We start from the raw sequence: 22,325 nt of genomic DNA, 5'->3' as shown, positions 1-22,325 counted from the left end.
AAGTATAGGAATAGGCAAAATTATATGTACCAACAATGAATGCTTCATGAGCATCAATAAATAAGTGGAACAACACCTTGATTAGCTCCATTTCAAGGGGAACCACAGTTAAGGGTCAGAGAATAAATGCCAGTGACCAGATCTCACTCCTGAGACCTACTGGAAGGGAAAAGAAAAGCTCTGCTCTATTCAGGTTTAACAGCTCTAAACGGCAAGGTCAGTCAAGCAGTCTGAGGCACAGCATGTCACAGGAGTGATGTGCTGAAGAAAGAAGAAACAAACCAGCCACCGCACAGCATGAGTCTGGGGATACAAGCTCCTTTCCTTTCCTTTTGTTTTCTCTTCTGTTTTTGTTGCTGTTGTTGTTGTGCCATTCTAACAAGGGCATTTAGCCTTACAGAGGGAGACCCAGCTAAAAGTGTCAGCTAAAAGGCAGGAACTCATACCATTTCTAATAAATAGAAGGTGTGAACCTGGATTGAGAAAGCAACACGGGAAAAAGTTTTAAGTTGGGGTGCAGTGTGAATTTTATCCCTGAGACCAAGTACATTGTGTATGAGATCAGAATTCTTAAGTCCCCTGAGTGACTGGTTTGATGGCAATCAGCCAAGTATATCATGAGATCACAACTGTCGATACTAACAAAACTCCCTGTCCTTGAACCCCTGCACAGTGATAAGTGAATGAATGAGGCACATATTTTCCCATAAAATACAACCATAAATAACATAATATGAACACATTTACTAAAAAACACAGAAAAGGAAAACTAAAAATTCTACAAAATAACAACATGTAATTTATACATTTGTAATTCATGATTCATACATTTGGAACACTGTTCATATAGACAGATGATTTTTGTGTTTGTTTATGTTACAAAGACATCCTTTCTTGATAGAATAGCCTCATGAAAACATGTAGCTCTATTTCGCAGGTGTTACTCTTTCCTGATTGAGAAAATAATTCTCAGAAGCAGGAATGAGAGAACAATTATCTTGATAGTATGAGACTTCAGTAGGGCAGACACTTCACAGGAAGCAAGCAGAAGTGCAGACACACCCACAAAACTAAATTTTGGCCAGTGGACCCCCAGGGTTTTATAATTGCAAAAAGCATTCAATAGTTGCATGCCATGAGCATGAACCCACTGCTGAAAACCCACTGGTAAGTATGTATCTCAATAAATTGGAAGTGCCTGATCTTGCATTTACATAGTGCCTTAAACTATGTAGATCTCAAAATCACTGGCTACATTTATTAATTGATTATGTATACTGACTGCTTAAGCAGGAATCATTTCATGCATCAATAAAGTACAGTCATTTCTATATTAAAATGTAGCAGCATTTTACTGGCCCACAATTTTATATACCCAGTTACTGTGAGATGTAGGCCTCTGGCCAAATAAAAGTGCATCGGTATTTAGTGAATTATAGTAAAATAACAAGTGCATATAATACAACATGATTAAAATCACATAATAAAATTTTTCAATGGTAAGTAATAAATACATATGAGATTTTATAAAAAGCAAACAGACAGAAAGTAACTCCCACTACATGTAGCAGTTTTAGAGTGTGTTAGTGCGGGGTGAGGAAGGATAAAAGAGTGTCAGGAAGGCTTTGAGGTTGGTTAAAAACTTAAAACTGATTAGAACCTAACAAGAAAGTTATACTGAATGTAAGGTTTGGGATAAGCAGCGTTTTTTTTTTTTTTTAATCCCCCTGGCAAAATTTAATTTGATCTAATATCAGGTCAAAATAAACTCTAGAGTTAATGAATCAACTGAAAGTCAAGAATGAATCTGAATTATAAAATAAGATCAATAATTTATACTTAGTTTTAGTGGTGTCCAAGGCCAAGATCGTGGAGGACCACACTTAAAAACTGCCAGGAAACTTAGAAAAATGAAAAATCAACTTTCCATAGGAGCACTTTGCAGAAAAGCACACACACAGGTAGTTTGCATCAACTCTGCCCTGTGCTAGGAAACAGTGTATCTTTGATTTCATGCTCGTGAAAAATACACTGTAAAATTAATCATATTGCTAAATATTTTATAACTATGGAAAACATCTTTTGTGACTTACTAACTTCCAAGGTGCTTGGTGTTGAATAAAATGAAGACTGTTCTGAAAGTGAACTTACAGGATTAATTATCAATTGACTATCACTCTATAAATAAAATAATGATAATTGGTGTAATATGTTGGCAGATAGATGCAATAATACAAGAAAATGAATCAATTGTCTGTCTGTGAGTACATGTAACCTTGGTTGAAAATGGTTAACCTCATGCATGGTCCCCAGAATTGGCAGGAGTTAGTACTTGATTTTAAATATATTTTATGTAGAAATTGTTTACAAAGTTATTGAAGCTTGTAACAAAATTTTATTTTTAATTACTTTTAAAATATATTCAAGTGGCACACAAAACTTCAAGATGGAATGAAACAGGAGCACTAAGGAAATGCAAATGAGGACCCAACATTATTTTAGGCAGCACTAGAAAATTGCTTGAATCACATGGCAAAAGTTCTAATAGGTTTTAAAAATAATTCATTTACTTGCAATATGAAACATTTTTTAAACACAGATAAATACAATACTATTTAATAACCTATAATGTCCTCATATAATAAGCTCACAAAACATAATGCAATTTATTTCTGTACCACCATTTTTTAAAATAACTATTTTATTTTACTGAATATGTTTTTGGAGCTGAGGAAGTTGTAGGTTACATTTAAAACTTAGTCCTTGTACATTTCAACATTCTGCAAATGATTTGGAAATAAATCAAAAACAGTATGATGCATCATTAAATTCCCACCAGCAGTTTATTAATTTATGTATAATTATCATTTGCACAAATTATTATGAAGGAAATGACAAAATACCAGTGCTCAAAACATATTCTCCTCACTTGATAAGAAAAGAGAACTGGAATTCAAATATTTCTAAATGGGAAATCAATTACAATTTGTTATTTCAAATTATGCTTTCTTCCACATTAAAAAAGCAGAAAGTCTCCAAATAAGCATGTATAAAAATCATTAAAAACTAGATATCACATACCGAAAATAAAATCTGTGTCTTTAAATAATAAGAAATATACAATGTTTCATCTTTTTCATTCAGAAATGAAGGGTGGGATGGCAATGTTTTAAAATGTTCTCTGTTTTACACACACAAAAAGCATTGATCTTTCAATTTCTCTAAGCCTCTTCCACAAGAAAAACAACATAGTCAAAGCAGATCAAATAACTAAGGGGGAAATGCAAGATGGCTGTCACTTAACGCAGAACACCTAATAAAAATCAGCGGTGATGTTGGAAATTCCCAAATAGAAGATATCATCCTTGTTCTCAGCTAGATGCACTTTTTTGCAAAGTGGTAGGTCATTGTTTATCATTGTGTATAATGTGTATAATATCATAATATTTATCATGAAATGAATGCACCTTTGCCTTCACACATTTATCTTCCCTTCTCTCAAGTAAGATTTCTCAATATTTTACTAACACAGTTTTACTGTTTCTACTTCACTTGGCTTCAGTCCCATCTTTAACTCCTATTTATTTATTGGCACTTGGGGCCCAATTTTGCAGTAACTCCTTACAATAACTCTTCCAGGTCTGAGATTTTATTTCGAAAATCGGTTAAGCAGGCCAAATTTACTAGGCACCTGTCACACTAGATACCAAGAGAGGACCATCGAAGAGGAGATACACAAATAACAGCTCACATCTATTGAGCACCTGCTAAGTGCCAAGCACAACAGTCAGTACATTTCATGCATTGTCACCTCAACCCTCATGTCATTACAATTATAAGGTGGATGAGAATATCTAGCTCATAGTGCTGTGAGAATCAAATGAGTTAATATTATGTAAAGCACTTAAAAGAGACCTTCTTGCCCAGTAAGAGACCTGGGTTGTATTCATGTTATCTACTATGACTATTATCTCCATTTTAAAGATGAGGTAACTAAGTTCCATGCAGGCTATGTAACTGTCTTCTGTCATACTTCTAGTAATTAGATATAAGAATTTTTAAACTACATTTATGTGATTCCAGGCACCACAAAATTAAACTTGTGTCTTTAACACTTGTGTTTTACTGTCTCCTCCTAACTTGAATCTCTACATTTATCTTATCTTAGAATGAAGAGGAAGTTAATACGCTAAAAGGTCCTAATTAATTGCCAAGAACTTCAACTTTAATATGTAACTTAATGGACCCTAGATTCACCAACCACATAAAATAACAGGACAAAAGAGCTCTAACTGCCCACAAGTTACTGTCCTCAAATCAAGATCACCCAGAAAATGGTAAAATGAGGGGACCAAGAGAGACGGTAATCACAAACTATCAAGAGAAAACAGATATTCACAGCTTTAAAGAGTGCCTCTTCCTGTGTCCATGTGTTCTTATTGTTCAATTCCCACCTATGAGTGAGAACGTGCAGTGTTTGGTTTTTTGTCTTTGCTATAGTTTGCTGAGAATGATGGTTTCCAGCTTCATCCATGTCCCTACAAAGGACATGAACTCATCACTTTTTATGGCTGCATAGTATTCCATGATGTATACGTGCCACATTTTCTTAGACACAGGAAGGGGAACATCACACACTGGGGCCTGTTGTGGGGTGGGGGGAGTGGGGCGGGATAGCATTAGGCGATATACCTAATGTTAAATGACGAGTTAATGGGTGCAGCACACCAACATGGCACATGTATACATATGTAACAAACCTGCAGGCTGTGCACATGTATCCTAAAACTTAAAATATAATTTTAAAAAAAAGAGTGCCTCATTGTTAATTTGCTTTTTTCTCAGTTCAGAATCCCCTATCCTTTTATACTATGAAAGACTAGGTTTTACCACATAAACTAAATAAAGTATTTTTTCTCAGTTTTCCACAATATATTTTTGTGGTATACGTATCCTACACTATGGGGGGAAACTTAGAAACTTCCTCATTTCTCTCTCTTTCTCTCTCTCTGTCTCTCTTTCCATTTCTATCCATAGAAAGCTAACTATGATTATTTTTTAGTTTGCTGATTCATGTTCATAGTTAAGAATGCTGAAGCATGAACACATACACAGCAACAACCGGCAGGTTAGTAAATTTTTTTGCGGGAACTACCCATATGCTCACATTAATTAGGAATAGCTAGTATCTTTACAGCAATTATTTTGATCAGCTACAAAATTAGTGTTAGCCCAAGGATACTAAGGAGTGAACATTTCAAGAGCAGCTGCTGATCTAAGATGGCAATATCTTCACATCTGTGAACACTGAAATGGCCATCCTTCATTTACCAATTCTTCTGTAAATTTGCAAGCACATCAGGTATTCACAGTAACTGATACAGTTTAAAAACAGAGAGAACTATAAAATGTACTGCCTCTATCTGGAATCCACTACAAAATGTTGTTTCAAATTATTCCTCAGTGCTTTGAAAGTGTTTAGGAAAACAGGTGAAATGGAGATACGATCTTTTAAAGAATCATCTTGTAATGTGCATTTTTACATCAGCAAAAAAAAAAACATTAAGCTATGGGAAAATAAGGCCTTGAAGAATGAAAAAAGTTCTATTAAAACAATTCTATTTAGGATCTGGTTACACACATTCATAAAACTAAAGATGTATGATTCTGATTTGATTGGTAAAGTCAGTTAGACACAAAGTAAAGAATCAAACTTAGAGGATACAGGACAGAGACTGAAGATCATTGTTAAGAAGGCAATGAACACCTTTAGTCTAATAAAGACCCAGAGCAAGTAAGAGCTCTGTATCAGTCTTAGGCTTTATACCTAGAAAAATTCTAGTTCACTTTATTCTCAATAAAATGATAGACCTATCTTCATAAAATAAACATTAGACTACAAAGTGGTACTGGGGAGTTTTTAATATCAGTTGATTTATTTTTATTTATTTTATTTTATTTTATTTTATCTTTTGAGACAAAGTTTTGCTCTTGTTGCCAGGCTGGAGTGCCATGGTGCAATCTCGGCTCACTGCAACCTTTACCTCCTGGGTTAAAATGATTCTCTTCATTCAGCCTCCCGAGTAGCTGGGACTAGAAGTGCGTGCCACGACGCTCGGCTAAAAAATGTGTGTGTGTATATATATATACACACACATATATATATACACACACACATATATATACACACACACACACACACATATATATATAAAATATATATATATATAATATATATATATATATATATATATATATATATATATATTCGTATTTTTAGTAGAGACTGGGTTTCACCGTGTTGGCCAGGCTGGTCTTGAACTCCTGACCTCAGATGATCCGCCCACCTCAGCCTCCGAAAGTGCTGGGATTACAAATCCAGCACCTGTTGCTTTAAAGATGAGGAAACTGACATTCAGAGAACTTAAATGACATGTTATAGAGTTTATTAATGGATTTATCAGGACTAAATCCAATGTTCCCCTCTTAGCCCCATAATGTAGTACTATAGGGAATTATTGCTATCACGTTCAGTGACAAAAGTGCCAAGAATTTATATTTCTTTATATAGTAAACCCCCTCAACCCCAACCAGTTCCTCTCCCCAGAGGAACTCACTTTTAATTGTTTATTAGCTCTACAATGGAACCTTTAAATCCCAGTATCTTTATGGATCATGATGCCTCCACAGAGAGTGGTTGGAATCTGTGGAAATCTGGGAAGTACACACTCATCGAAGCATAATCACATTTCTTTTTCAAAAAAATTAAAGCATACTTTGACCAAGCAAACTCAAAGTAGTTTAGCCATTATCTAAGTCACTTCACATCATATTCAGAACTTCTCTGTATCTTTCCTCCTAATGTAGTCATTATTCCTCTTGTTGGTTATCTTTGTAACTTTAAGGACTATATCAGTGCTATTTCTTATATTAACTATAGACACTATCTCTTGACTCCTATTTTGTGACATGCTACTATTCCAATCCCTAACCTTTCCTTCAACTCTCTCCAGTCCCCATACCTAATTCCCAGCCTCAGCCCCCTGTATGTTTATCGTGACATTGTCAGTCTTAATATTTGCATTTTGTTCTATCACCACAATTATCTTCCACATTTTAAGTAAGATTGACTGAAAATCAGTAAATACCATGTATATTTAATATAAAAATATTATTCATTTTGGAGCCAACTAAAGTCCTATGGTTATTTTCCCTTTTTGCATATTCTTTTGTTTTACCTGACATTTCTACTTTTTTTCTTTGTACATTTTTTGTCTTTTTAAATACTCCTTAAACATTAAATATTCTATAATGTCCCCTTTTTGTCCCAAATCCTCCCACCAACCAAACCCTCCATTTCTTTTTACTAATCCTATACCAGGTTGAAACAACACAATTTGTTCACCTTCCTGGACTACTTCACATAGCCATCATGCCATGTCTTTCTCTTTTTGTTAACCATAGTTTGCTGAGGTTCAACCTCGAGTAACTTTTCAAGAAAGGTTATATTTAAAGAAGATAATGTTTGTCTTTATATGTCTTAAAATGTCTTAATTCTACCCTGACACGGGATATTTTGACTGGGTATGGTATGCTGAGTTGTAAATCACCTTTCCTCAGAAATTTGATAATTATCCTCAATTCATTAATGCTTGCTCTAACTGTATTTTTTGTTTTCTTACTAGACGTCCAATTAGGAAGTCATGCTTCATGGAGATTCATTGTGACTCATATTTTCCATCTTGTTTCATTTTTGTTAGAATTGACAGATTTTTCTCCATTTAAAATCACAAATGTTCCCTTAAAATATTTGAAAATATTCAATTTCCAAGAGTTTTTCTTACTCATTTAGTGTTCCTTTTCTATATCATCCACTTGTTTTATGAATGCAATATTTTCCTGGATCTTTTCAAGAATTATATATATATATAATATACATATATGTGTGTATATATAGATATATATATAAAAATAACATATATTTGTCTCTTTTATGGTCCTCTAATTGTGTGTCTCTTGCAAAGTCATTTTGTTGTTACTGGTTTCTTTAACTTGGTCTCTTTATTTTTCATGTTGCAGATGTTCTAAAATTTTTGTTCCTACATTATATCTTAAATGTCTGTGATCCTTGATTGCTGTTTTATGTATTTAAGAATGAAGGAATACCAGCCTGGGCAGCATAGCAAGATCCCCCATTTCTACAAATTATAAAAGTTAGCTGGGTGTGGTGAGACGTTTCTGTAGCCCTACTTCCTTGGGAGGCTAAGGCAGGAGGATTGCTTTAGCCCAGGAGTTTGAGGTTACATGTAGTGAGCTATGATCATGCCACTGTATTCCAGCCTGGGCAAGAGACCCTGGCTCAAGAAAAAAAAAAAAAAGTAAAGAATATAAAGGAATAAAAAATGCAAATCTCTGTGAACTTGAGTGGGTCTTGTTGACTAAAAGACTTTGCTTTAGGGCAAGCAAAAAGCTGACCATTAGGCTTAAAGACTGTAAGTGCCAAAATAAAAGAGGCATTGTATTTCTAAGACCCATCCTTAGTTGCCCTTGCTGTCCCTTGGTAGTTAGTACATGTTAAGAGTGGATAGTTAGGTGAGTGAGTGAGAAAAACTTACTATAGAGATGTTTACATAGAAAATAGAGTTGTGAATACAAGGCTATTTCATCTACACATGTTTGATAAATTATTTTGTTTTAGCCCCAGACTCTCATTTCTGTTCTCTACTTTTTTCAACATTATTGAGCCTCAGGCCTTTGGGGGCTTAATATGGGCAGAGTGAATCTCCTCAACTTCAAGCCACCAACCCACCTCCCCCTGCCTCGACCCCCCACTACATTCTAGGCAGTTTCCTTTGCCTTCCTTTACTCTCTACAATTTGTAACAGTTTTATAACTTTTAATCCCTCCATTTAATGCTTGAATTAATGAGTTTTCAGGAGATAGTTTAGATAAAAATAGTTCTTATTCCTTCCTCTTAAAATGGATACTCATCTATTGAAAACGAAGAAGCTATACTTTAAAAAGTCTAAAATGAAAAAAAACCAAGAGCCAACAAAATTATTACACTATTGCATGTCACCATAATCATGATAGTAATAATGTTCTTCAGAATGATTCAAATAAGGATCTCTGTTGAGATAAATGTGAATTGCCCATCTGCACAGACCTTAAGGGACACAGGGTAAAATTGATACTACTGATTTCATGTTTGAAATGCCTTATATCCTGTTCTGTTTGTGGAAAATGAGAAAACTGATTAACATTTGCAAAAAAAGATTAATTGAAGTTCAAAATTATTTGAGATATTTGCAAATATTTTACATTTGTGGAAGTTAGTTTTCCTTACAAAAGGAATGGAAATGATGTATACATGTTATCCCACTTGAATTAGCATTTTATATAGATAATAAGAATTTGTGCATTGTAGAAGCAAAAACGGGCCTATTGTTGTCTGCAACAGCAAATGATGTGTCTCGTAACTAGCAATTCAATGTGTTAATTCAGCTGTACCATCCAATTACCTACAATTCATCTCAACTTTAGTGCACAACAATAAAAGTCTTTTAAAAATTTTTGACAAAATGTCTGCTCTAGGTTACCAAAATAGAGGAAATACTATCCATAAGTCTGACAGTGGGTACCACAGAATATAAATTGTTAAAATTATTTATCACAGCCTATCAATATCACAATGATTTTTGACGTGAAGTCAGTAATCTAGCATAAATAATGAAACATATATTGGTTGTTTTATTTTTAAAAAATCTGACCAAGTAATGTGAGAACCGTGTGGCAAGTGAAATTGGCATCCCCTCAAATAACACGGCATTCCTTTGGAGCCATGGCCTGCCACCTGCCAACTGACCACAGGGCCCAAGCACACAATTCTAAAAGTAGACAAAGGTAATGAGATGCAAATTTAGCATCCCCGTCCACCTGTTAAATGACCTAGATGCAAGAGCTATAGTGTCTCTTACCTATTCAGAAACTAAATGATTAAATGAACAGCTTTTTTTAATTTCCTTTTTTGTTTTTTGTTTTGTTTTGTTTTGTTTTACCAGAATCAAGGAAACCAATACATAGTTCAGTCTGGCTACATGAAGATTTATTAAGTCATAAAAGAGAGACAATTTAAAGCAAAAAGCACCATGAAGAAGAATGGAAAGAAGAACAAAGAACAAGATATGAAGCAAAGAAAAAGAACACTAAAAAATAATAAATACAGTATTTACCTTAAGAAAAAAATCAAAAGGTATGCTTAAAATCTATAACATATGAATAAAATCTGCACCATATTCAGTGACAGACTGTTTCTAATATTTTTCAGGACAAGTGATATATAATCCTATTTGAGACTGAATGATCAAGAGAATCGAAGAAATATAAGTCTCAGGAATCCTGGTGAAATTTGCTATAAGAAAAAGAGAAAAGATGGTAGTGAGTCTTGAAAGTAGAATAGTCAGTAATCCCATAAACCCTTAAATCATTTACTGAATTGGAAATCACATTGTTTCTAAATGCCGATTTTTAACTCTTTTTTAAACCACACAAGTGGAATGACTCATTATTGGGGGTTTAGAATTCAAATAATTTACATAATTTAATCAAACATCGGTCTAAAATAAAATTCATTTTAAAAAACGCCAAAGAAAAGCCATTTTACAAGATTATTTTAGTGTATTAAACAAAAATATTAAATAACAGAAAGGAGAAAATGTACTTTGTTAAAGATTAATACATCAGTTTTCACAAGTGATTATAAATTACAAATATTCCATCTTATACAAAAGTTACAAAAATTATTGAGAAAAAATCCATAAATTTAGGTAGAATTTCCCCAATCCTTCCATAAATATGAATATTTCCTAATGTAACTTAAAGATCTTATGAGAAGCATTACAGGAAAATAAATTGTTTCTTATTTAGTATAAAGATGTAAATCTTAGTTACGTATTTGAAGTATATATGGTTATTTTGTTATGGATTGAAACAAACAGCTGTTTATTTTCCAAATCTTTTAAAAATATTCTTGTCTGCAACATTATGTATTAGTGATTATTAATATTGTTTTGGTCTAATTAGAGGCCAAGTCAATGATGACACTACTTGAGGAAAACCACTCTGATTTTTCCATGTTTACTATCCCATTCATAATTATATTTATTTCTTAATCTGGTGCAACAACTTCTAAAATATAAACTTTTTAAAAATTTTCCAACTCGAGAAATATCAGCTTTTCTTCCTTCACTTTCAAAGGCAAAACTTACTCAAATAGGGAAAAGACATAGAAATCTGTGTTCTGTTTTCAATTCTGCTACTTCAAGTTTTGTGGCTCAAAGCACGGCCAGGATCAGTGGCTCATGCCTGTAATCCCAGTACATTGGGAGGCTGAGGCGGGAGGATTACTTGAGGCCAGGAGTTTAAGACCAGCCTGGGCAACATAGTGAGACTCTGTCTCTACCAAAAAAAAAAAAAAATTAAAAATTAGCCTGACATGGCAGTACATGCCTGTAGTCCTAGTTACTTCGGAGGCTGCGTCAAGGGGTTTAAGGCTACAGTGAACTATAATTGCACCACTGCACTCCAGCATGGGTAACAGAGGCAGACTCTGTCTCAGAACACACACACACATGCACACACACACACACACACGTAGGTAGTTTTAATTATTTTATCAAAATTAACATCATCCTTGCCCTTCCACCGATCTTCTTACACTGGCCAACTTACTTAACCTTTCTGTGACTCACTTTCCTTGTCTCTAAAATAAGAATACTAATAAAATCTACTTTTGAAGGTCTTTATGATTAAATGAATCAATATCTGCAAAGCACTTAGAACAACTCTGGAGCATAGTAATTGCTGTGTTTTGTTAAATAAATCTGTTAAGTGATATACTACAAGCAGATTAGTTGCTTGAAATGTCACTGCACCTCAGAATCACATAGGAAAATGTGTATAAAGGTAGATTCTGTGGATCCATCCCAGTTAAATGAGACTCTGTATCAGTGGGACCTGAACACCTGTAACTAAAATGAATAAATAAACTCAAGGTAATTTGGATTTACAACCTGCTTTGGTAGAAATGAAACTAATGTCTTAGGTCAATTTAGCCACATTTCACACACTCCACCAGTATTCTTTTCCTCTTTGATGGCCCAAATAGACACTATCTAAAGCAACCTGGGATGTAAAACCAACCGCCAGTTTTATAAAAGCACTAAGCAAACTTGCTTCACTTTCGCCAAGGCAAAGAAGTAAAAATGGAGCAAACTGACCCGTACAAGTTGGGATGCGTTTTTTTGGAGGGAAGATGGAGAAATTAGTTGTGACAAGCTCTTTTTGTCATTGCCCAATATTCATTTCCAATCCCAAGACACAGAGTGGCACCATCTTAGTGTCAGTAAATGGCAGTTAACTACCAAGAAGGAACAAGTCATCCCTAATCTTCCAATCATTTCAACAAACATTAACACAGTAAACTAAGGCTAAAGCAAGTGCTAGCATCTTTCCTAGGTCCAAATTTTATTTGAAACTAGGAAGAGAATGGAATAAGCTATAAGCATTATGTCATCAAGTCATGAATATGATGACCATGCCGGCCAGAGCTGTGTGGGTGCATAGAGTAGGCAGCATATCACAGTGGTTCAGAGTAAGATGGGCATCCAAGCACAATCTACGGGAAATTTTTTGTGATGAAATTTTCATCAGTCTTGGGTGAAATTAGGAAAATGAGTACAATGTGGAAAAATGTACAGGGAGCTTAATTTATTCTCTTTAAATAACTATTATTTATTTTGAGATTCAGTTCTTCCATGTTATTTGGTGTTAAAATATCCACTTTTATAAAATTGTGATGATAGAAGTAGACTTTTTCAATCATTCTTACTGTACAAAAGAAAATAATCACATAAAGTTTACCACTTGATTTCTTTAAATTATCAGTCAGTGAAAATGTCAGACTCAGAACTATTAGATTATTGGCTTCAAGGCAGAATAAACTGGTGTCATCCTTGATGCTCACACATATTAGCTGTGTGATTCGGAGAAGGTGAGGCCTCATTTATACAATGGCAACAGTAACATACTATTACTCATATTGTTGTTATAAAGATAAAACATGTTAAGACCTGCCAGATGTTTACTTACCACAGTACAAATACAAAGTAAACAGCCAACAAATTTTAGCCACTTTATCAATTTATAACCCAATACACCATCTTACCTTCTTCATAAATAAGCTGGAATGGATACGCCTTTACATATATTTTATTCCATTTTTCTTTATTTAAACTAATGGTTGTATTTCATTGGGGTTTTGATAGTCATATAAATCTCACCCTCTCTATCTGAAACTAATTATATAATAATAATCTCAAGAGGAAATTAAGTCAGTTATTATGCTTCTCAGCTACATAATCCTCCTCATATGTCAAAATCCACTTTATTAACAAAAAAGAGGTGCTTTGCTTGTAATATCAAGGCAATTAATATAAGACAAGAGACTAAGTTGACATTTACTACTATCTTCAAGATGTTATTTGGATGATTTTTGATTGTGCTATGCTTTTAAATTCTTTCTGTTTACAGTGGCTACTCACCACGTGCATTATGTTCACCAATGTGTCAACAAGCAGATTAATCACACTCTTCCTAAAATGTTGTATAAGAGCTTAAATAAGATTTAAGTGACAATTCAATGTAGTGGAATATGTGAAACAGAGTCCCAATTAATTCCTCTTCATGTTAAAACCTTAACATGATATATCTTGGACAGCCCCCATATATCTTAACAATCAGCATATCTTTAAAAAATATGAAAGAAATCTAAGTATTTATTATGGACATTGTATTTAATTTTCTCACATAGTCTACAAGATGATAACAAATATGTTCATATCTATGGTAATAATAGTCATTCTTCTCCCTACATCCCTCTCAAACTATCTTGAGAGGATTAACCATTAACCTGGAACAATTTTTAATAACTGATATTTTGAATTGTGTTTGAGTTCAGTTCTGAAGGGTAGGTAATTATGGTAGTGTAGACATTAAGAGAGAGCCTGACAGTTCATGAGGACTCTAATTACGTGGACATTGAATGAAGTTGAGCCCTTAAAGGAAAAGCATGTCTCCCAACTTTAACTTACAATTTAAACTTTAGATCCCATCAATCTCTGTAGTGATAACTTTTAAAAATTAAGAATTTCATTTAAATGTATAAGTCTAAAGACATACTAAAAACAGCTTGAAAAGCTCATAGCTATAAATGAATTTAGGGACATGAGAGCACACAGTAATCAGAATCACACAGATGTCTTTAGCCACCTGTAATCATTTCTTGGTAATCAAGCTAACACCAATTAAATGTATTATAATAGATATACTACACTGAAAACACAGACACAGGTCTAAATATGAAATCAAGAAGAAACAAATATCAAGTGATTAAAGTCTGTTTGGTTTACACTGCTCCTCCCAAAAACTAGATATAATTGTTTATAATGCCCCAAACGGATGACTATTACGGAATTAAATGTATTCATTTTCATAAATTTCCTTGAAAAGCTAAATTTCACAATGAAAAACCAGACTTTTCAAACACAGGTATGTATATATTTGAATGGCAGAAGTCCTTCAACAATGTGCCTTGATAGAAATTGTAAACAGAAGTCTAATCTGATAAAAGAATAAATGGTTTATCAAAGCAGACAGTGCCAGATCTTTAAATGTGATTTACGTTTTCAAACATATGCTTAGCCACTGTGTGTGTATATGTGTGTGTGTGTGTGTGTGTGTGTGTGTAGTGTGGGGGGGTTGCTGTTAGAAATGTCATTAAATAGGTTGTCAGAATAAATATGAGTATATATATGTAGGACTTGATTTGATGTTTCACATGTGTTTATTTTGATGACAAGAGCAGAGGGAAGGATTTAGAACCAAAGCCCAGTTTAAATCCTTTGATAATTAGGCATATGGTCATTCAGACTTCAAAGCAGTGATCCTGTTAGATCCCATTAGATTTAAGATGTCTACATGTTCCTTCTGACAGGGACACAAATACAAGAAGGTGATGTGCTAAGAGTCGCTGTCAAGAATGTGTTGTTTATTGCAAGAGGTTTCTCTTTAAAATATCATGTCTAATAAGGCAAATTAGTTAAAGGTCATAACTATATGAAGTGTCCATTTTTAAAAGGACAATCAATACGTAACAGAGATATGTAGCATTATAATTTATTTTCAACAGTAAGACTTAATTCTATTCATACTTTATTCTCAAGCATTTTCTCGACTGTTATTATTCAGAAACACCAGGATTCTCTTCATCTGCCCATTCATAAAGAATAAAAATACCCATTTGTTACTGTTACTTCTTATCTCACCCCTTTCCTAAGATCCCAAAGTTTTTATAAGCTGTACAAGCTCTATTACATGAAAATGTTCCTGTTACGACTACTATTTCTAGAAATCAACTTGGCATGATAACAACATAGTTCACTCTGACATAACTGTTTCAACTGAAATGACTGCCCAGTAAGTTAAAAAGTTAGATGCATAAGTTAAACCTGTAAAACAAATAGAAGGTCTCTCAAACAATATCAGATTTTCCACCTTCATTATGTCTTTGCCATTTTTAAATATAAAAATTGGGTAGAGTATCAAGTGATTTATAAATAATATTTTTAAAGAAAAATTGCTTTGAACATGCTCCTGCACCATACTCATGGTAAATTAGCAACTATTTTAAGAGGTGACTAGCATATCATCAAGAAAGTAGTATTGCTGCCCATGGATTTCTATTATTACTTTGAATTAGGAGGCATTATGTTTCCAGGTACTTTAGGAAATTCTCACATTCATGCAGTATCACACATCTCATATATATATATGAAGCAGTAGGGGAATCCATAAATTATTTAGGGTAAGTGATCCAGCTTACAGATCAATATATAGCCCCCAAGTATTTTAAGCTGATATATTCGTTCTTTATATTAAAAGAGAGAACTTTTCACTTGTTAGAAACCACATGAAAGTATTCACCCAAAAATGATGCCATGTCCCAACTTACTTTCAGGTAAGGAGATTGAGAGATGTCACATTTCAGGGCCCCTCTAAACTCATTTCTTCAATTCTGCAATGACCGTGTTAAAGAACACCAGCCAAGTTGTAGACTTGCAAAAAGGGGCAAATTCAAGCAATAACATGAACTACAAAGAAGCAGAAGACTCCTGTTTCAATATCCCTTCTACTAGTTCTCAATTACCATTCATAAAAAATCTAAATGAAACCTCCCAAAAAAGGAGTGGGGAGGTGGAATTTAGCTGCAGGCTCCTTAGCATAGCTCGTAACTTGGAAGCCTATGATCCGCTGCATGCTAATCAATCAACCAACAAGTTTTATTAAGCACTTACTAGTTTCCCCACACTGTCCTAGGGACTACATATCTGAGACAGCCTCCATTCTCACATTCCCACTCACGACTTTCCGAACTGGAATTAATCTATACCAGCAGCACCCTATAATTCCTTTGGAAAAGCTTTCTATTCTTCCTCTCCAAAGCGGATCCGAGACACAGTGCCCCTACTTAAGCAAGTACCTTAAGCCCTGGAATGGGATAAGCATCACAGAAATGGTGAAATAAAAGCATATATTTAAACAAGCAGAAGCAGCCAGGAAAATTCTCCATGGAATTGAAGGTGGATAGGGGCTAAAGGAGAGATGTGAAATCCTGGTTTATGGCAAACAGTGCAGAGAAATGCATCTTTTTAATGTTCAAAGTCTGCCTTAGGCTACGCAAATTCTCCAGATCTATCCAATTCCTAAATCAAACGAACAGGGTTTCAATATGAAGGTTCTTATTCTGCAGGAGACGTGGGGAAAGAAAAAAAAAAAAACAGAGATTGCGGGAGGGGGGTGCGGGGGGAAAGAAAGATTAGTAATGTAATGCAAAAGTCATTCATTGAGGAAAAGGAAAGGATGCGTGTAATACAAGGAGAATTATCCCGGAAGGTGAGAGGTCCAAAAGTAAATAACCAATAGGTTGACCTTACTTTTCAATATTCTCGAACCAGCAGGTTTCTTTAACACTAGAGGGCATGAACGCAAACGAGACAGAGAGAGAGAGACAGGGAGACAGCGAGAGAGAGAGAGAGACAGAAAAAGAGAGAGAGAGAAAGAGAGAGAGACGGACTGAGACTCTGAGGAAAGGCAGCTTTCACATAAAGCTGAAAATATTCAAGGATACCAGAAATTTCAAGGGGGCTTTGGCAGCCAAGTGCCTTTAGCCTTGCGAATAAAACCTCTATGTTGTTATGTTGTTTCAGGAAAGGCTGACCACGATCTCTCTGAGGAAATCGCTTTCCTAAGCAATGAATGCATGGTAGTTTAAGGCAGGAATACCTCAGTCCCCAAAGCTCCTCTCCTCTGCTAGCAACACCTTTGCCTGAAGAAAGCTCCCACCCTTTCGAGGTTAGTTTCCCTGAACCCCAAAGCGTCTATGTTTGCCTGCCCACTGTCCGTTCTTCTGCAGCTGGCTATAAAGGTTGGGGAGGCAGACTCTCCTCCTGGAAATTCAACTAACCATAGTCAAAGAATCGGGTATGCGGGAGGGGCTTGCGCAGCTTTCGCTGTCCAGAGTAGCAGCCTCAGTGCGCTCAGGTTCGCAGCAGCGCAGCGCCCTCGGACCCGGCAAGGGGAGCCTGCCGCGGTGCCCTCCACTCTAACCCCTTGCGCCCCTCCTTCAGGTCCACGGCAGCCTGGACAAGGGCAGGCTGTCTCCTCCGCGTCCCCACTGACCCCGCAGGAAATCTCTGCACCTGGAGATACCCATTAGATGCGCCAGGGCTTGCTCCCCTAACCAAGGCGCTTCGGGATCGCGGGGCTGGTGTTCGGGAAGACGGGGCAGGGAGATGACAGAGGGAGACAGAGATAAGCTGCGAGAAGCAGACACAGAAAGAGAACAAATGTTGCAAAACGGAGAGACAAGAGGAAAGACAGATTAACAGGGACACAGACATCCCAAGAAAGAAAGAGGGAAACAGAATAAGAGAAAAAAACAGATACATGGCCGGAGAGTGTGGACTGAGGGGACCAAGGCTCAGAAAGAGAAACAGAGGCAGAGACACACAGGGCGAGAATGAGAGGCAAGAGGACTCTGAAAAAGCGAGGCAAAGGGGGCACGATACGAAGGCAACCGTCGAGGATGACACCCAAGACCCAGGGAGCGCCTGGTGTCGGGTCGAGTAGAAATGCCCGCAACGCAGCCGGGGCTGCCTGCAGCTGGTGCGAGAAAGTTGTCTGGGCTTGGAGGCCGAGCCACCCCCGCGGAGGAACGTCACCAGAACGCAGAGGGGGCCAGAGCCGCCCCCCCCCCCCCCCCACAACTCAGCGGGGTAGCCAGAAAAGCAGAGCAGAAGGTGGGCGGCGGCAGAAAGTTCCGCGCCACGCGGTCCTCCCGCAATACCTGCAGCCCCGCAGGCGAGCGCACTCGGAGCTCCCGGGAGGGCGCCTCGCCAGGTCCGCCCGCGCCCCTGCCTTTGCCCTGGGACCGGCCCGGGGCGCTCGGCTCCGCGCCCTGGCACTCGCCGCGGGACTTTGCGGCACCTAGCCCGGGCACTCCAGCAGCCCAGAGGGAGCTCGTCCCGGACAATCAAGAGGAAAAGAGGGGAAGCGAGAAAGAGACGGAGACCTGCTATTCTGGCCAACGATCCCGCGAAGAGGGAACGGCGGTCCAAACACGGGATTCAGCCTCAGATCAAGCCCAGCAGGCGCCGGCCGGCCGCGCCGAGTGCGGAGCTCGCCGAGTCCGCGCTCACCTGGAACCCGCGCCGGCCCGCGAGCGCCGCGCGCAGCCCCGGCTCCCGCCCGCGCCTCTCTCTTCACACTTGCCCGCGAGCACAGGGAGCCGGCTCCAGCCTCGGCCAGCCCCAGAGAGGGGCCTTCATAGCGCAGCGGCGGGCTGAAGGGCTCCTCGAGCGCGGCCAGAGAGGACGCCGAGGCCGAGGAGGCGCCCAGAGCGAGCGAGGGCTGCTAGCACGTTGTCACCTCAGCAGAGCCGCCGCCGCCTGGTCACTTCGCCCCGGCCCCCGCCCCCCTCCCACCCCAGCCCGCCGCCTCCCGGTCCCTCCTCCTCGCGTGGTCCCTCCTCCTCTCGTAGCCCCAGCCTGGAGGCCTCTCACTGGGCTAGTATCATTTACGTAACCAGCACCCCCAGCCCTCCTCCCTCCCTGCTCCCGCTCCTCCCCGGGCTGGGGCGGTGCGCACCCAGCGCGCTCCAGCTGCTTCTGGAGCTGGCGCTTCTGCGATGTGCACAAGTCCCGCGATACTTGGCAGGCACGGCCCCCAAGAGCAACCCTGGGGTCAGCTCCTCTCGCCGGAGGGCTCCTCGCGACCCCTGGCCGCTTTGGGGCCCCACAACGCCAAAGCCGGCCTGCGTGCACCGCGTTCGCCCAATGCACCAGGGAGCCTCTTAGAGGGGAGCTGGAGGATCAGAGACTGCCCTCGGAGAAAGCGCCGGCAACCCCACCCTTGCCGTCGGCTCTCCAGCCGAGAGATGCTGCGGGGTACTTGACGCTTCGGCGCCCTCCGCAGAAAGGACGGAGGTGGGCCTCTTGTTGGTTACAGTATCTACACCCTGGCAGGATCCTAGTGTTCTGGTTGGCGGTGACTACTGCCACCGAACGCACTGTAAGAGTACTGGAAACACAGAGCGCTTCCTTGTGGCTCTCAAATTTTTATGAAGAGGTAAAGAAAAAAGTGGGGCTTTGAATTCCTTTCTCAGGCAAGTAGGTATGATATTAAACACACACCCACTCCGAAGTACCTGGACGTATGAATGTCTAAGTTAATGTGTAGTACCAGTACCCCCATGGTACTGAGTTTAAATACATGTAAAGATTTTAGAACAGTGCCTGGCACAAGGCAGAAACCTAAGACGCAGACATTATTAGCATCTGAAAGACTTGGGACCTGTCCCCCACTGCAATGGGAGAGGAACTTTTCTAGGAAATTGGGATTGCCGAGTTCAAGTGCCTGCTTGGCAATTTATTCACTGTGGCTCTTGGCTAGTTTTGGCCCTTCGGGTGTCAGTTGTCTTGTTTGTAATAAGGGCTGACAGGGTTCCTTGCTTCTCACAGTGTCACTTCACACATCTTATAGGATGTTTTTGGCAGAATTGGGGGAGAATATAACGACTACATAAAAATATTAAACAGCCACGTTTGACAAACATATGACACTATTAATCATAATCTAGTATGTCAATGCCATTCTTGATTATACCCATGAAAGGCAATTTCCAGAGATATTATCTTTATATCTTTTCGTGAGTCAAGTATCATTTAAATTTCTATGTTAATAACTGTATTAATGTCTCCTCCTACATTGTCCATCCTGCCCTACCGTCAATTATGGAGCATTTACCAGAGATGCTTCTGTGCATGTGTGAGTACACAGGGTCCCACTCATAACACTCTGGAATGTCTCTCTACTGCTCCCTCTAGTGAATTCCAGTCCTAACATCAGGTCACTCACCTCTACATGGCATACTGAGAAAAACTGTGGACCAGGTAAAAGATTGGGGTTCTGATGCTGATACAGCTACTTACTAGTCCTATGTTTTTCAAAGACAAATAAGCCCCCATTCTTACATGTTTCATCTCTTAAAAAAAGGCGCAATTCCATTTTGCAGTCTTTGTGATAATATTTAACTTAGGCAGAATCATAAACTTGGTAAAAGTTATTTGGGTAATTGGATATTTACATAGTCCCAAAGTATCACCCTAGAAAGTATTGGCTTTTGGTGCATAACACACCATTCCAAAACTTATTAGCCCCAACCAATAAACATCTGTAATTTCTCAAAGCTCTGTGGGTTGTCAGGTTGGTTTCTGCCCTGGCTAGCTCAGTTTGGTTTAGAGATCTAGGATGGCTTCACTCACTTGTCTGGTGTGGCATACTTATTAGTCTTGAGGGTGTGGGACTCAGCTGCAATGTTTTGTCTTTTGTTTAATCTAGTCCATCATCCTTCAATAGGCTAGCAGTAGTCGTAGTTGCAGGGCTCCAAAAAGCAACAAGGGAGTGCAAGCTCCAATGTGGAGCACTCTGAGATTCTGTGGATGTACATTTGCTGGTGTCTCATTAGCCAAGGAAGTTACATGGCCCAAACATAGATAATATAGTCCATGTCTTGATGGGAGAAACTATAATGCCATATTTCAAGGAGAATGCATACACAAAAATAACTTGAGGCTGTTTTTATAATATACTATAGATCCTTAATTACAAACGAATAATAAATTACATGTAGTGGATAAATCTGGTAAACATCACCTTAACCAACTGACCAAGGTTAAAGTCACCAATAATGGGACCAAGTGATATCATGAGCCTCATGATATGATGCACTGAGAAGTACATAACATTATTGATTTAGGATTCCAGATTAAAAAATGCACAATTGAATGCAATCATGAGAAAGCAAAGAAAGCCTTAAATTAAGGAAAATTCTACACAATATCTTGCCTATACTTTTCAAAAATGTCACTGTGATGAAAGTCAAAGAAAAGCTGAGGAAATATTCCAGACTAATGGAGATTTAAAAACCATGACTACTAAATGCAATGTGTAATCCAGAATTGGATAGCAAACTGGGAATAATATCTATTAATATAAAGAGCATTACTGAGACAATCTAATTCAAAATATTAATAAAAACTATAATATCTAAACTGTATGACATTTATAATCAAATTAGTTTTATATCAATATTAAGCATCCTAATTTAATTGTATTGTGATCATATATAAGAAAGCCCTTGATCTTTAAAAAATATAATAAAATATTTTGCAGTAAAAAGAACATAGAGGTTGTAAGGTCCAGAAATACCTATAGAGAGAATGATGATGCAAATGTGGCAACCTTTTATAACACCATTGGTAAATTTTGGTGAAGGGTATATGTTAATTCTTTGTAGTAATTTTGCAATATTTCTTGAAGTTTAAATACTTTTTTAAAAATCAGGTAGTTATCATTATTTACCTCATAAGAATAATAACCACAATAATTTATCTGAATGAGTGTTGAAAGTTATTAAAAAGTCATATTTTTTCAAACAGAAAGTTACGCATTTATCTTTAATCAAAGTGGAGCTATTTGCAAGTATTTGCTTAGATAAATGGTAAGACCAATACTGTACAATTCTTGGCTATAAGGCCAATACAATGGCTACCAGGCCAACAATGTCTATTGGCCAATATAAGGCCAAATGTGTAGGAACTTAGCTACAGAGTATACTAAAGACAGGGATATGAGTTTAGCAGCTACAA

The 22,325-nt window shown here is 37.7% G+C and overlaps 1 protein-coding gene across 7 annotated transcripts in view; it reads right to left on the bottom strand.

Annotated features, from left to right (window-relative positions):
• Positions 1–19,090, bottom strand: part of GALNT13 (polypeptide N-acetylgalactosaminyltransferase 13) — a 584,712-nt gene extending 565,622 nt beyond the window's left edge. For 3 of the 7 annotated variants that reach the window (XM_024354859.3, XM_024354861.3, XM_063791210.1), the window contains exon 1: positions 18,689–19,087. The gene's annotated coding sequence lies outside the window, so the exon portion shown is untranslated. Of the gene's footprint in view, positions 1–18,688 lie in introns of all 7 variants that reach the window. The other 4 variants (XM_063791209.1, XM_054679032.2, XM_054679033.1 and 1 more) reach the window with 4 other exon arrangements.
• Between the last annotated feature and the right edge of the window lie 3,235 nt (positions 19,091–22,325).

This window comes from Pan troglodytes, chromosome 13, assembly GCF_028858775.2.
Source record: "Pan troglodytes isolate AG18354 chromosome 13, NHGRI_mPanTro3-v2.0_pri, whole genome shotgun sequence".
Classification (NCBI taxonomy): domain Eukaryota; kingdom Metazoa; phylum Chordata; class Mammalia; order Primates; family Hominidae; genus Pan; species Pan troglodytes.
This window is presented reverse-complemented; position numbering and strand designations above follow the sequence as displayed.